Below are 12,286 nucleotides of genomic sequence, written 5' to 3' on the forward strand. Positions count from 1 at the left end.
TTTGTGTTCTCGAGTGATGACAGGATCATTTAGTCTGGTCTCCAGCTGGCTGTGTTTGCTGGTGCCATCTCATTAGCATGGCAAATTAGTCCCGCTCAGTCAGGGTTCTGCTGTGCCCAATGAGAGGTGACTGGGTAGCAACCAATCAAGGGGGGAGAGGCGGCGGAAGTGGGGATGTTGGAAGGGCGGCTAACACCTTGCTTTTGTTCGATCTTTGCCAGTTTATGGGGGAATACAAATGAAGGGAATGATACTGAGTTCATGCAAAGCTATAGGACAGGGGTTGGGAACCTTTATGACTCAAAGAGTCATAAATGCAAATTATTTAGATTGTTCATTTTCAGTGAGAGCCAAACCATTTAAAAAAAAACCTGCAAAACCTTATCTTCAAAGGAAAAATTAATTCTTCTGTGGCTTTTATATCACTGTGTGACGTTCGATGATTTCATAAAATATATTAAATAATAATAATATCAGAGGCCCTTTCTCATAACAACAGGGCTGTGGGGGTAACTTTTAAAATCTTATTAGATAAAGGTAAAATACTAAATATAAATAAAATGAACAATGCAACCTTGAAAAATAAAAATGTCATGAACCAGAACACGATCAGGACCCAAACGCGTGACGTTCTCACACTAGCCTTTTATTTTACGGGAAATGGGGAGTCATGCACGATAGGAAAAACAGGAAGCCAGAGACCGACGAGATCGATTCCAATTGCCCGAGTTGATATCGGACAGATGGGGTCGATATCGGACAGGGCGGGAAAGAGAGGATAGATAATAAATCAGGATATCAAAAATAAACAGGACAAACTTGACGGGAACGAAAACAGGAGAAAATAATAAGCAGGACAAAAATAGATGGAAACTAAACTGAAAACCGATATTAAACAGCACAAAATAATCAGGAACAATGCCGTACAGGAAATACCAACAGGGACAGAACAGAGGCGAAACCCACGTCTTGCGGGGCAGAAGTTCGTTGACGGACTGATAAAGTGAGAGAGAGCACACTGTGCTTAAAAAGAGGGAAAGCCAATCTGCTAATGAGCCACAGCTGGCGCCACAGAGGTGGGGCCAATTGGGCGCCATGGCAACTGTGACAATAAAAAGGAAACCAAGATCAGGTAGTTGCTGGTAGTCAAAAGTGCTCCTATTTTAACCACGTAGTATAATGTATTGAGCCAAATAAAACTTTCTGTTTCACATGGCCGATAAGGTTTGCTTTGTTTAAGTTCACATTATGGGGAAATAAATAAACCAATATTGTTTAAAACACACAAAGTGTTCAATTTCTAAATTTCAAACACACTCTGTAACTCCTCGTCATCTCTGTCGCTTTGGTGTCAGTAATTGAAATTATGATAGACACAATTCATCTATGAGTACATTATGTATATGTAAATGTGAAACTCATGTGAATGAGTCCATGCAGTGAATGAATGGATGCTTGAAAGGATGCTGTGGAAAAGGCCAAATGCTCCCAGACATAAATTTACAGTCATTATTTCATTTCATCTTATTTCATTTGTTCATACTTGGTTTTTGATGTTGTCTCGTTAGTTGTGCAGTCTTGTGATGTTTTTGGTCATGTTTTGTATTCAGGCACCTTGGACAGCTCCGAAAGGTGGAGGGGGGTGGGGAGGGAATGGGGATCCTGAGAGTGCAACGGAGGCACGACCGGACATGGCCAATGTAAACACAGTTATTGCGAACAAGGAAAATAACAAATAGAGTTAAAACTAACACACACTGGACTTCAATATTTTCCCCTGTAGTGTGTAAGATCAAATTTGATGAGATTGTAATCCTACAAAGTATTCCTTAATGTTATGATTTTTACTTGTAATTTGAATACGTCTTTTTTCTGTATCTTTAACAAAATAAAATTACCTTTTTTGTATCCTGATTACGTAACGCCGTAACATATATTCCATGACTCCCCAAGCCTGCATATCAACAAATATCCCTCTTAAATTTTGTCTCCCTCTTGCAGTTACATATGATCTTTTAAGTTAATTTGGAGCCTTATTTTTGTCCAAATGGGGGTTTCAATACAAGGTGCAGGCAGAGTTCTTTTGTAGAAATGTTTCAAAATATTACAAACGAAAAAGTTACACATATATTATCCTGGTCATAGTTCTAACCTTGGGAATCAAATGGTCATCTTCCATTCCATTTTATAGATGCAAATCGACAAACATCATCAAGCTCATCATCGATCAATCTTTATCTGTATCATAACTTGCGCAAACTACATGCTCGAGAAAGTACCCAGCGAATAGCAAAAGATGGATGTCACACTCGCATATGTATTCTGATGCATCTTATAGGCTAAAAGCACAAAAAAATCATACCAATATTCCTTATAAAAGGCTGAAAAGCATAACAGCACTGCTGCTAGTCATAGAAACACCCCTGGCCTAAATGCATTGAACAAGTGAGTTTTCTCCTCAAACCAGATGCACTCTTGAAAAGAGCCATGTCTGGCTCACGAACTGTACGTTTCTGTCCCGTGCTATTGGATGGACTGGGCAGAGAGCAGCTAATGATTTTCTAGGCTGTGTTGATGACTATATGTAAGGTTCTTCTGTCTGCAGCTGTGCTCCTAGCTTAACACACAGTTAGTCCTTAAAAAGTTGTCTCTTAAACTTCTTGAATTTTTTTTTTAACTTTTACTTTCTATTCAAATAAAGGAACCTTGCCGTCTTTTAGACATATTTTAATTGTCTTTTCAACCAGATTTTGCTGGGAAGGAGTTGGATTCCTTGCACAATGCACGTTAGATATGACTGACTTAAGGGAAAGGCGTCCGTTTGTAGTTGACGGGAAATAGTTATTCATTTGCTGAAATTTGATTATTTTGTTTTTGTTTTCACAGCTACAGTCATCTCACCTTTTACTATCTTCCAGAAGCGAAAAAATGGAAATAGTCTACATGTGCTAAGATGTTGGTTTTTGTGACCATTTATGTTATTTTATTTTCATGTATGGACGCTGCCCTACTTACGAACGGTAAGACGATCCAGACGATCCAAATCTTATTTGTTCGTAAGTTGCTTCACTGCTATATTTTGTATGGAATGTATGGTTAAGGTTTATATAAGTATGTTTAAGGCTTTTATGAGTAACCTGTATTGTTTTGTACTAGAAAATTAAAATTTATTAAAATAACATGCTCTATTAAGATTAAGTTAAGTTGAACTTACTTTTGGAAGATGCACTTCAAAAGTTAGGCGACTTGGTGAAAAGTGGCCGAAAAAAAGCGGTCCGACCATTTTCTCAACCGCATCAAGCTTTCTTATTCCACTTTTGTTTCAAAAGAAACAGCTCGCCTGTTCTTTACACTTTACACCAACCATATTTATTGGATGCACAAGATATTAAACAATAAGAACGTCAAAGTTCTTAGCGTGCTAGCAATCCAGTACACGTTGTTATGTTTCACACAAACCAGGAAGTAGAAGCTGGATTTCTTCTTCTGGGTGGATGCTGGGTGACCTCTCACAGCGCCACACGCCGGTAGCGGAGGAAAGAAGCACTACAGTAATGTCCTGTACTCGGAATAAGGTTATAGCAATGTCCGGATATTTTTAGACATCCCGAAAAAAATATTCGTATCCACTGTTCTACGTAAGTCGAATGATCTTAAGTAGGGGAGCGTCTGTATGTATTTTTTCGAATAAAATAAATTAATAGTCTCTTCTAAAGGTTTATTTATTTAGTTTGTTTTGGGAAAGGGGACATTGGTTCACATTTACTATGGACATATTTTAAGAACAGTTGATCAAATTTTAGTCATCTGTTTAATTAATGATAATAATAAAAATTAGTATTATTACTGTTGGTGTTATCAGTGGGGGGTTCAATATTAATTTTTTTCTATATACATTGATACCCAACGCTTGACCAGTCATCAATATTGATACCATGTTCCGATAGCTCTCGCATTTAAAATTACATAAACCATGCAAAAAAAATGATTCATTTCTTTAATCCCAAACAAAATTTGTCTTCAATGTATCATTTGAATGAGGACAATTCATTGTTCTCTAATTTTCTTTCTATATGTCCTCTAAAGAGTATCTAATACGAGTATCAGGCATCGTCAGGAGTATCAATAGCTTGGAAAATGCTGGTATCAACACCATCATCAGTACTTGCCCATTTCTTATAATAATTATTGTTACTTCTTTAGTGATGCTAATAATTATTATTATTATTGTCATAGTTGTTGTCGGTTGTTGTCTCGTTATATAAACGGTAAATAAATAAAAAAACTATAATACTTGAGGCTAGGATAACAACCAGCAAGTGAAGAGGAAAATGCCTTCAATATTCTCCAGAGTGATGCATGAATGAGAAAGTAAAACGATATCTTAATTTAATATGCCCTCGTCTGATTTTTCTCTTATCGGCAGGAAGTTATTGATTGCTGGAGGGCTTTTTGCATGGCTGTCTCTGACACGATGTTGCAAAATATTCAAACTGTATTTTCTGGGAAAGAAGGGCTGCTCAAAAAACTTAAATAGGCCATAAATTTGAGCATATTGAAACTCATATTGTGGATCAAACCCAGATAGTGACGGTAAGAGCGCCAAATCGTAACCACTAGGCCACTACGGACAAAGATGTTTTGGGAAAAGGCAATGGGTGTTATCTCATTATCACACTATTTTTACTCAGGGTACCAGATACAAATGCTAGAGAAATAAGAAAACAGAAAATTATTAACCATGGGTATATGGTTTTGTTCAGTTTTTCTTAGCTAAAACTAATCATTGTAAGTCACAAACATTGTTTAACACATGCGACCATGCGTTTATTTATGCCTTTCTGGATGACTAAATTAATTCCTACAATGCCTTCCTCTTAATTTAGTTGAGAGTTCCATGCGCCTTGTAAAGACTACGTGGTTGGCGATGCGATACCGTATTTCAGTGGTCTCCAATTTTCTCAGTACCACGGACTAGTTGAATGTCTGACAATATTATTGCGACTCTGACCTATTATAGCATCAACAACGTGGTACTGGGACTAAAAATAGTGTGATGATGACATAAACCCAATGTATTTTCGTGTGTCGTTGACATCCCCAGAAGTGCAGCGCTCGCCACGCCGGGATCCAGGTTTGATTCCCATTGCATTCAGGTTTTGATATATTTAGCCTGATCAATCCATGCACAATTCCATCCATCCATCCATTATTTGCACCGCTTATCTTCAGTAGGGTCGCGGGGGTGCTGGAGCCCATCCCAGCTATTTTTGGACAGTGGACACCCTGAACTGGGTGGCAGCCAGTCGCAGGGCACACAGGGACAAACAACCTCTCACTCATCCACTCCTAGGGACAATTTGGATCGGCCAGTTAACCTGACATGCATGTTTTTGGAATGTGGGAGGAAACCACCCAAGCGCGGAGAGAACATGCACACTCCGCACAGGAAGGCTTGTAGCTGGATTTGATCTCATAACGCCCAATGCACAGATATGCTATTTAATTATTTTAGTGCATACCTGTCAAGCTCCAGGGCTCCATGCCCTTACAAACTGACGTATTTTCCCATGCAAAATACAAAAAAATCTTACACCATATTTTTTATTCAAACATGTCTATTTATGTAGTTTAACATGTTATATTGTACATGTGTTTCGTTATATTATATATATTGTTGATTACCATTTTGTTGTGAGATACTGATTTGTTCGACATTAATGAGGATTATTATAAAAAAAAACAAAAATTAAGTAGCTTGGACGTTCACTGTAAAAGGAAAAAAATACATGCAAATATAATTAAGTAGAATTTTCTTATTCAAATTATGAATTTATTTTCTGCATTAAATTATTGTTGGTAATATACTGATTAAAGGGATCACCACAAACCTGTCTTTTTTCATTTTCTCCTTTTATACTTCCTTTTTTTCATAACTTCTTTATACAACATAATAATTCATAATATAATGTATCAAAGCAAGTGAGCCATTTGAGAGCCGGCTCTCTTTAATGAGTTGAGCCAATAAAGCCGGTTCTCTAAAAAGAGACGGACTTCCTTTCACTACACAACTACCACGGAATGATGCATGATGGGAAATCCCCAGTCGGCAAACGCATACGCACAGTAGCATCAAACCTGTCGCTTCGTTTGCAATGAAAAAATACATACCGAGATAGAGGCTACAGCGGCGAACTCGTTTGACTTGATTGATTTGCCGTTTTGTAATAGTCGGTGTTTACCGGATGGTACCCATCATTGAACAAATTTGCGTTTTTCCGTACAGATTTTCTTGTATGTCGTACATGTCTTAAAATACATAATAAACGTACTTTGTACGGCAAAAACGTAATCCTTAAAATGGTAAATGGTCTGCATTTTTATAGCGCTTTTCAAGTCAATGAAGACTTCCCAAAGCGCTTTACAATGTGCTTCACACTTACCGTATTTTCCGCACTATAAGGCGCACCTAAAATCCTTTTTTTTTTTTTTCAAACGCTGACCATGTGCCTTATAATACAGTGCACCTTATATATGGATCAATATTAAGTCGCAAAGTCTTGCAACTAAGGCAAGCAGCCGCCGACTAGATTTTCCCCCGAAGGCAAAGTAGTCCGCGGTGTATGCTGGGATTTATATACTGGCGTTTAATTTCCTAACCAATGTGTCAATCATCATTTGAATCAGTCACTATTGGCTTAAGTTATTCGGAGGTAAAGGGGGCGGATCCTTTTTATCATTTACAGGCTCGCATAGGCTAATGGGGCGAAACAAAGCCTGCAATTGGCCGAAAAAGATGAACGTGAATCACACGTTGGGTTGCACTATGGCATAGAGAAAACATTTTTACTATTCTGTATTTATAAATATTTTACTCTCCTGGATTTACTACACTCAGGGTTGTAAGAAGACCATGGTTACGTATCATTATTGAATGTGAAGGCTGCAAGAGAACTTAGGTGAGCTATGCGGCTTTATATTTTCCCGGTATCTTGTTTTAGAACGAGCTTGATGTTTCTGTGTTGAGTCTATTTTTAAACTGAATTCCATTCAAAGTGTTTATTGTCATATGCACAGTAAAGAACCTCGTTTCCCCGCACAATAAAATTCTTACTTTGCTGTCCACACAGTTGCCAGCAAAAAATAAACCGGAAACTAAGAAACAGTTGGCATTTCTTGAATCCCAAGACTTTAACCTTCCGAATGATATTTGTAACGATGCATTTGAGTGACATCGTACGGACACTGTTTCTGTACATGTCTGAGACACGTATTCGCTTCTTTGCAAACTTTCGGAATGTTAAGGGGGTAATAAGTTTGACTGAACTATCTGACTGTTTTGTCGACGTTCCCATTGTAGCGCCTTATAATCCGGTGTGCCTTATGTATGGAAAATATAAGACCAAAAACTATTTTTTGGGGGTGCGCCCTATAACCCGGTGCGCCTTATAGTGCGGAAAATACGGTACCCATTAAAAACACGAATAAGGTAACTTACACAGGATTATACGTAAAAGGCTTGTGGATACATTTCCATTGCCATAGGCACGATGTGTTTTATCCGTGCAAGTCAAGCCCGGAAAGAAGCCGTCTCTGTCTCCAGTTTCATTTGCCGGCAGAGGTGCGGATAAGGAGGGAGGTGGGGCAGGCGGAGCTTAGTAATGTAAGAAAATTGGAGGATTAGACGGCGAGCCCTCTTCCTGTCTGCCACGTCCACCCGCCTGCTCCTACCATCCCAGACGATAATAACACGGCCCGACATTCTGATGATGGAGTGACCCCCCGCTTTCCGAGCCTGCTCTCGCTTATCCTTAACAGATTTGTCGAAGCGAAGCTCTCCTCTCAGCTTTTTTTCTCTTTCTTTTCTTTGCGGGGGTGTTAGGAGGACATATTATAAACCTGTGCTCGTCACATCCACTTAAAAGGAGGATTACACCTTGTCTGGGCCTTTTCAATCGCTCGGTTCCCCATCTGACTTCATAGTTCACCTTTCGGAAACAAAATCGTCCATAATGACAGCCCAGGTTACTGGTTTTATTACAAATGTTCAGTCATATTTCGATGTTCATCGCACTTGAATGACTTATTATTCCCAAAAACCTCTGTCTATTTTTCTATAAACTCATTCAATGCCAGACGTTTCTCTCAAACGGGAAGAGCCAGCTCATTTTTGCCATTTTGTCTTATTTATGGAGGCCTACGGAAAATGTAGTATAGGTATAAAAAAAGCTTCAAACCCAAGCTCTCATCAGAAAAAGTATGTTTATGTCAAGAACCAGAACGGGATCAGGACCCAATCGCGTGGTGTTCTCACACAAGCCTTTATTTTACGGGAAATGGGGAGTCATGCACGTTAGGCAGCCGGTCTGGGGAGGAAAGACAGGAAGCCAGAGACCGACGAGATCGATTCCAATTGCCCGAGTTGATACGGGACAGATGGGGTCAGGACAGACAAGATATATAACGAATCAGGATATCGAAAATAAACAGGAGAAACTAGACGGGAACAAAAACCGGAGAAAAAAACAAACAGGACAAAAACAGACGTAAACAAAACTGGAACCCGAAATTATACAGGACAAAAATAAACGGGAACAATACCGGACTGAAAATACCAACAGGAAAACAGGACCGACTCAGAACCCACGTCTTGTGGGGCAGAAGTTCGTTTGACGGGCTGACAAAGGAAGCAAGAAAGCGCTGAGCTTAATATAGACAGAAAGCCAATGTCTTAACGAGCCGCAGCTGGCGCCACACGGGTAGGGCCAATTGGGCACCATGGTAACCGTGACACACACGGGCGCGGCCAATTGGGCGCCATGGCAACATGACAGTTAACATAACATATTGCTTTAACCATTGTTAAGTAAACAAAAGTTTAACATTGCCAACGATTTGGCTACAAGCCTACAAAAATTGTATTTGACGTCTAAAGAGGCAACTTAGCGAGGGTAACAAATCGTGTGCCTTCTTCGTATTTCGTGTAATTGCAAGCTTTGTTTACATGGATTTCATGTTTTGCTTCATTTAGCATCACTGCGATCCCTGGACTCATAGCAAATAAATAGAGTACAAAACTACAGTAGTGTAAACTGACTTACAAAGTCTTTTGAATGCAAAAGAAATTCTGAGTAAAGTAAGAGAAAGGCATTGTGAGAGGTCGTCTAGTCAATAGCATACCGGTATTTACATGTTGCCGTGACATACACTGATAGCAGATCACCATTCTAAATGATGTTTTACCAATAGTAGATAGGCATCATTGAGACATAACTCTACCAAAGCTGCGCGCAAATCTGCCATGATTGCTGATATGCATCACTTCTGCCCACTGCTTTGGCGCCAACTGCCACGGACTCTGATTGGCTCTTTGTCCCTATGTAAACCCACTCCTAAGTGGGTATTAAGTTCGCTGACGATACCACCTTGATCGGCCTCATCTCTGAAGGGGACGAGGCGGCATACATGGATGAGGTGGAGTCACTTTCAACGTGGTGTTCGGAAAACCACCTCATATTGAACACCACAAAAACAAAAGAACTGATTCTGGATTTCAGAAGGAATGGCAGGAATCCAGCACCACTCACCATAAAAGGAGACTGTGTAGAGAGAGTCCACTCTTTCAAATTTCTGGGTGTGCACATCTCCGACGACCTCTCCTGGTCTGCAAACACCAGAGCGGTGGTAGGGAAGGCCCAGCAGCGACTGCACTTCCTGAGATTGCTCAGGAAAAATAACCTAAAACAGCAGCTGCAGGTGTCCTTCTACAAAGCCACAGTGGAGAGCATCCTAACATACTGCATCACGGTGTGGTATGCTGGGTGCACAGCAGCAGACAGGAAAAAGCTCCAGAGGATCATCAAAACAGCCCAGAGAATCGTCAGCTGCTCTCTGCCCAGTCTGGAGGACATTGCCTGCTCTCGCTACCTCAGCAGAGCAGAAAACATCATCAAGGACTTTTCTCACCCCGGCCACCACCTCTTCGACCTGCTGCCTTCTGGCAAGCGCTACAGGTCACACAAAGCAAAAACAAACAGACTCAGAGACGGTTTCTTCCCCACAGCCATTACCACCCTAAACAGACACCGCACAAAAAAACTGTAAACTCTTGCAAAAAACTACCTCACACGAATGTAAAATGGTACTCACGTAAATGCTGTCTGCACTATGTTTGTTCACTGCTCAAAACAGACACCGCACAAAAAAAACTGAAAACTTGTGCCAACACTACCTCATACGAATATAATCGTACTCATGTCTATGTTCTTGCACATGTCGACTGCACTACGTTTACTGCTCACCTTGCACAATGTCTGACCATTTCCTTTTTCTGCACTATGAAGTCTATGTTTGCACCAATGCATATGCTGACTATTTTTTTGCACTATGATGACTTTGCACCAAATGCAATATTGCACAACCCTTACGATACCAACGGTATCACGACAACACTGTATGTAACATCCCACATGCCGACATTTCCTGTGTAAATACCATGTAAATTATAACTATAGCCTTATCCCCCTTGTTTTATAACCTTATCTTCTCTGTTCCTTTATCTTCTTGGCTCATACCTCACTGTGAATGTGTAAAACTGGAGTGTCATGCCCAATTTCGTTGTCACAATATGTTAACCCATTTTGTAACAATGACAATAAAGGTATATTCTATTCTATTCTATTCTATTCCTATCTGTCCCCTGTTGTCAGTCCGTCTGCGAACCTCAGCTACCACAAGGCAAGCCTTTTTCGACCCTGACTCCAACCTCTTTTTTGCTCCTGTCTGTCCCCCGGCTTTGACCCGTTTTTGATCGTGACAGCGGCTACTCTCCCGTCCCGGCTTCCGACCTCTTTTGTCTCCGACCACGTCTACTCTCCTTTCCTGGCTTATGACTCGCTTCCGACCACGTTTTTGCTCTCCTGTCCCAGCTACTGACCCATTTTTCTGTCCCCGACACCGCCCTCGCTTGTCACAGAAGATCCTCTTCGGCGTTCGGGGCGACCTGCTTCCCGCGTCCAGCAATTACCGGATCGTGGGCGCAACCCTTTCTCTTTCTTCCAATAAAACTTGTGAGAAATGCAACGCAAGTGGGTCCTGTCTCCGTTCTGATCCTGACACAAATCTAAATTTTATACGTTTTTTGAGATGCAAATTAATTTGTTGTTGCCCTATAGTGAGGAAAATGCTGCAAAGAGGGGCTTAAAAAATATTCTTATCCTACACTGTAACGTGAAAACAATGTAAGGCGGGGTCACTGTATCATATCCCAAGGGTCTGTAGTCGTGTTTATGAAGGACTATAGAAAAATATACATACACAGATGAATTTAAATTAGAAAATGACTTGCTAAAAAAATCGTACCTTGTCAACAATAGTTTTTAAAAAATTAACGGTTTCATCATTATTAATCGTTGCAGCTCAAATAATCAACATAAAATACATTTTTCAATTGCAAATTATTCTCTTTTACAACCAAGAACTCTGCATGCAAGCGGAAAAGTAATGCTCTGTCATTAGTAGCCGGCATAATTCAGGTCACGCAACTGTAGAGTGAGCGATGGGAATGGTTCTCACAATGTGCACCGAGTGCTCTGAAAGGGCCTAAATTGACCCGCAATTGGACTCTCGGAGGGCGTCATCAGCCCAGATTGGAGGCCATTAGGGCCTATTTAAAAGAATTACTTCCTGGATGCAATCAAAAACCCTGATAGGAAATCAATGGCAACAAGATCAGCGCACAAAGGCAGTCCATGCGTCTCAATCAGCCTCCATTCACCCGGACAAGTGAGTCGGGCCGGGACAGAAATGTGTTCAATCCGAATGCCCCTCCAATGGGGACACGCGGTAATACCTGAGGCAGGTGTAGCAAATATACATTGGCATACGAAAAATAGGAGGTGGTTTCTATGCAGAGGACACTGGTGTATCAAGGGGGACACATGACACCCCCCTGAGCTTTAAAAGGAGAACTATAAGACATAAATCGGAGAAAGAGAACATGATGGAGGGGAAAAAATGGTAAAAAACTATGAGCGGCGACGAGTGATGGGGGAGTAATGCGGTAGGGGACAGACAGGTTGATTTATTTGATGTTCTACTTATCCCGAGTCCTGTAAACACACACGCTGGCAAACGCATACACCTGCCGCGCCCAGTGAGAGTGATGAGCGGGGAGAGGTCGGTAATTCTGCTCAATGATGCATGCGGCGTTTAGTTCGGTCTGAATGCGCAGCGGCCATGCGGGCTGGCAAAGCTGTCCGGCTGGGCAGGGAGGATGGGAGGTTTA

The sequence above is a fragment of the Urocampus carinirostris genome, chromosome 5 (genome assembly GCF_059441175.1).
Source record: "Urocampus carinirostris isolate Australia breed hairy pipefish chromosome 5, RoL_Ucar_1.0, whole genome shotgun sequence".
NCBI lineage: Eukaryota > Metazoa > Chordata > Actinopteri > Syngnathiformes > Syngnathidae > Urocampus > Urocampus carinirostris.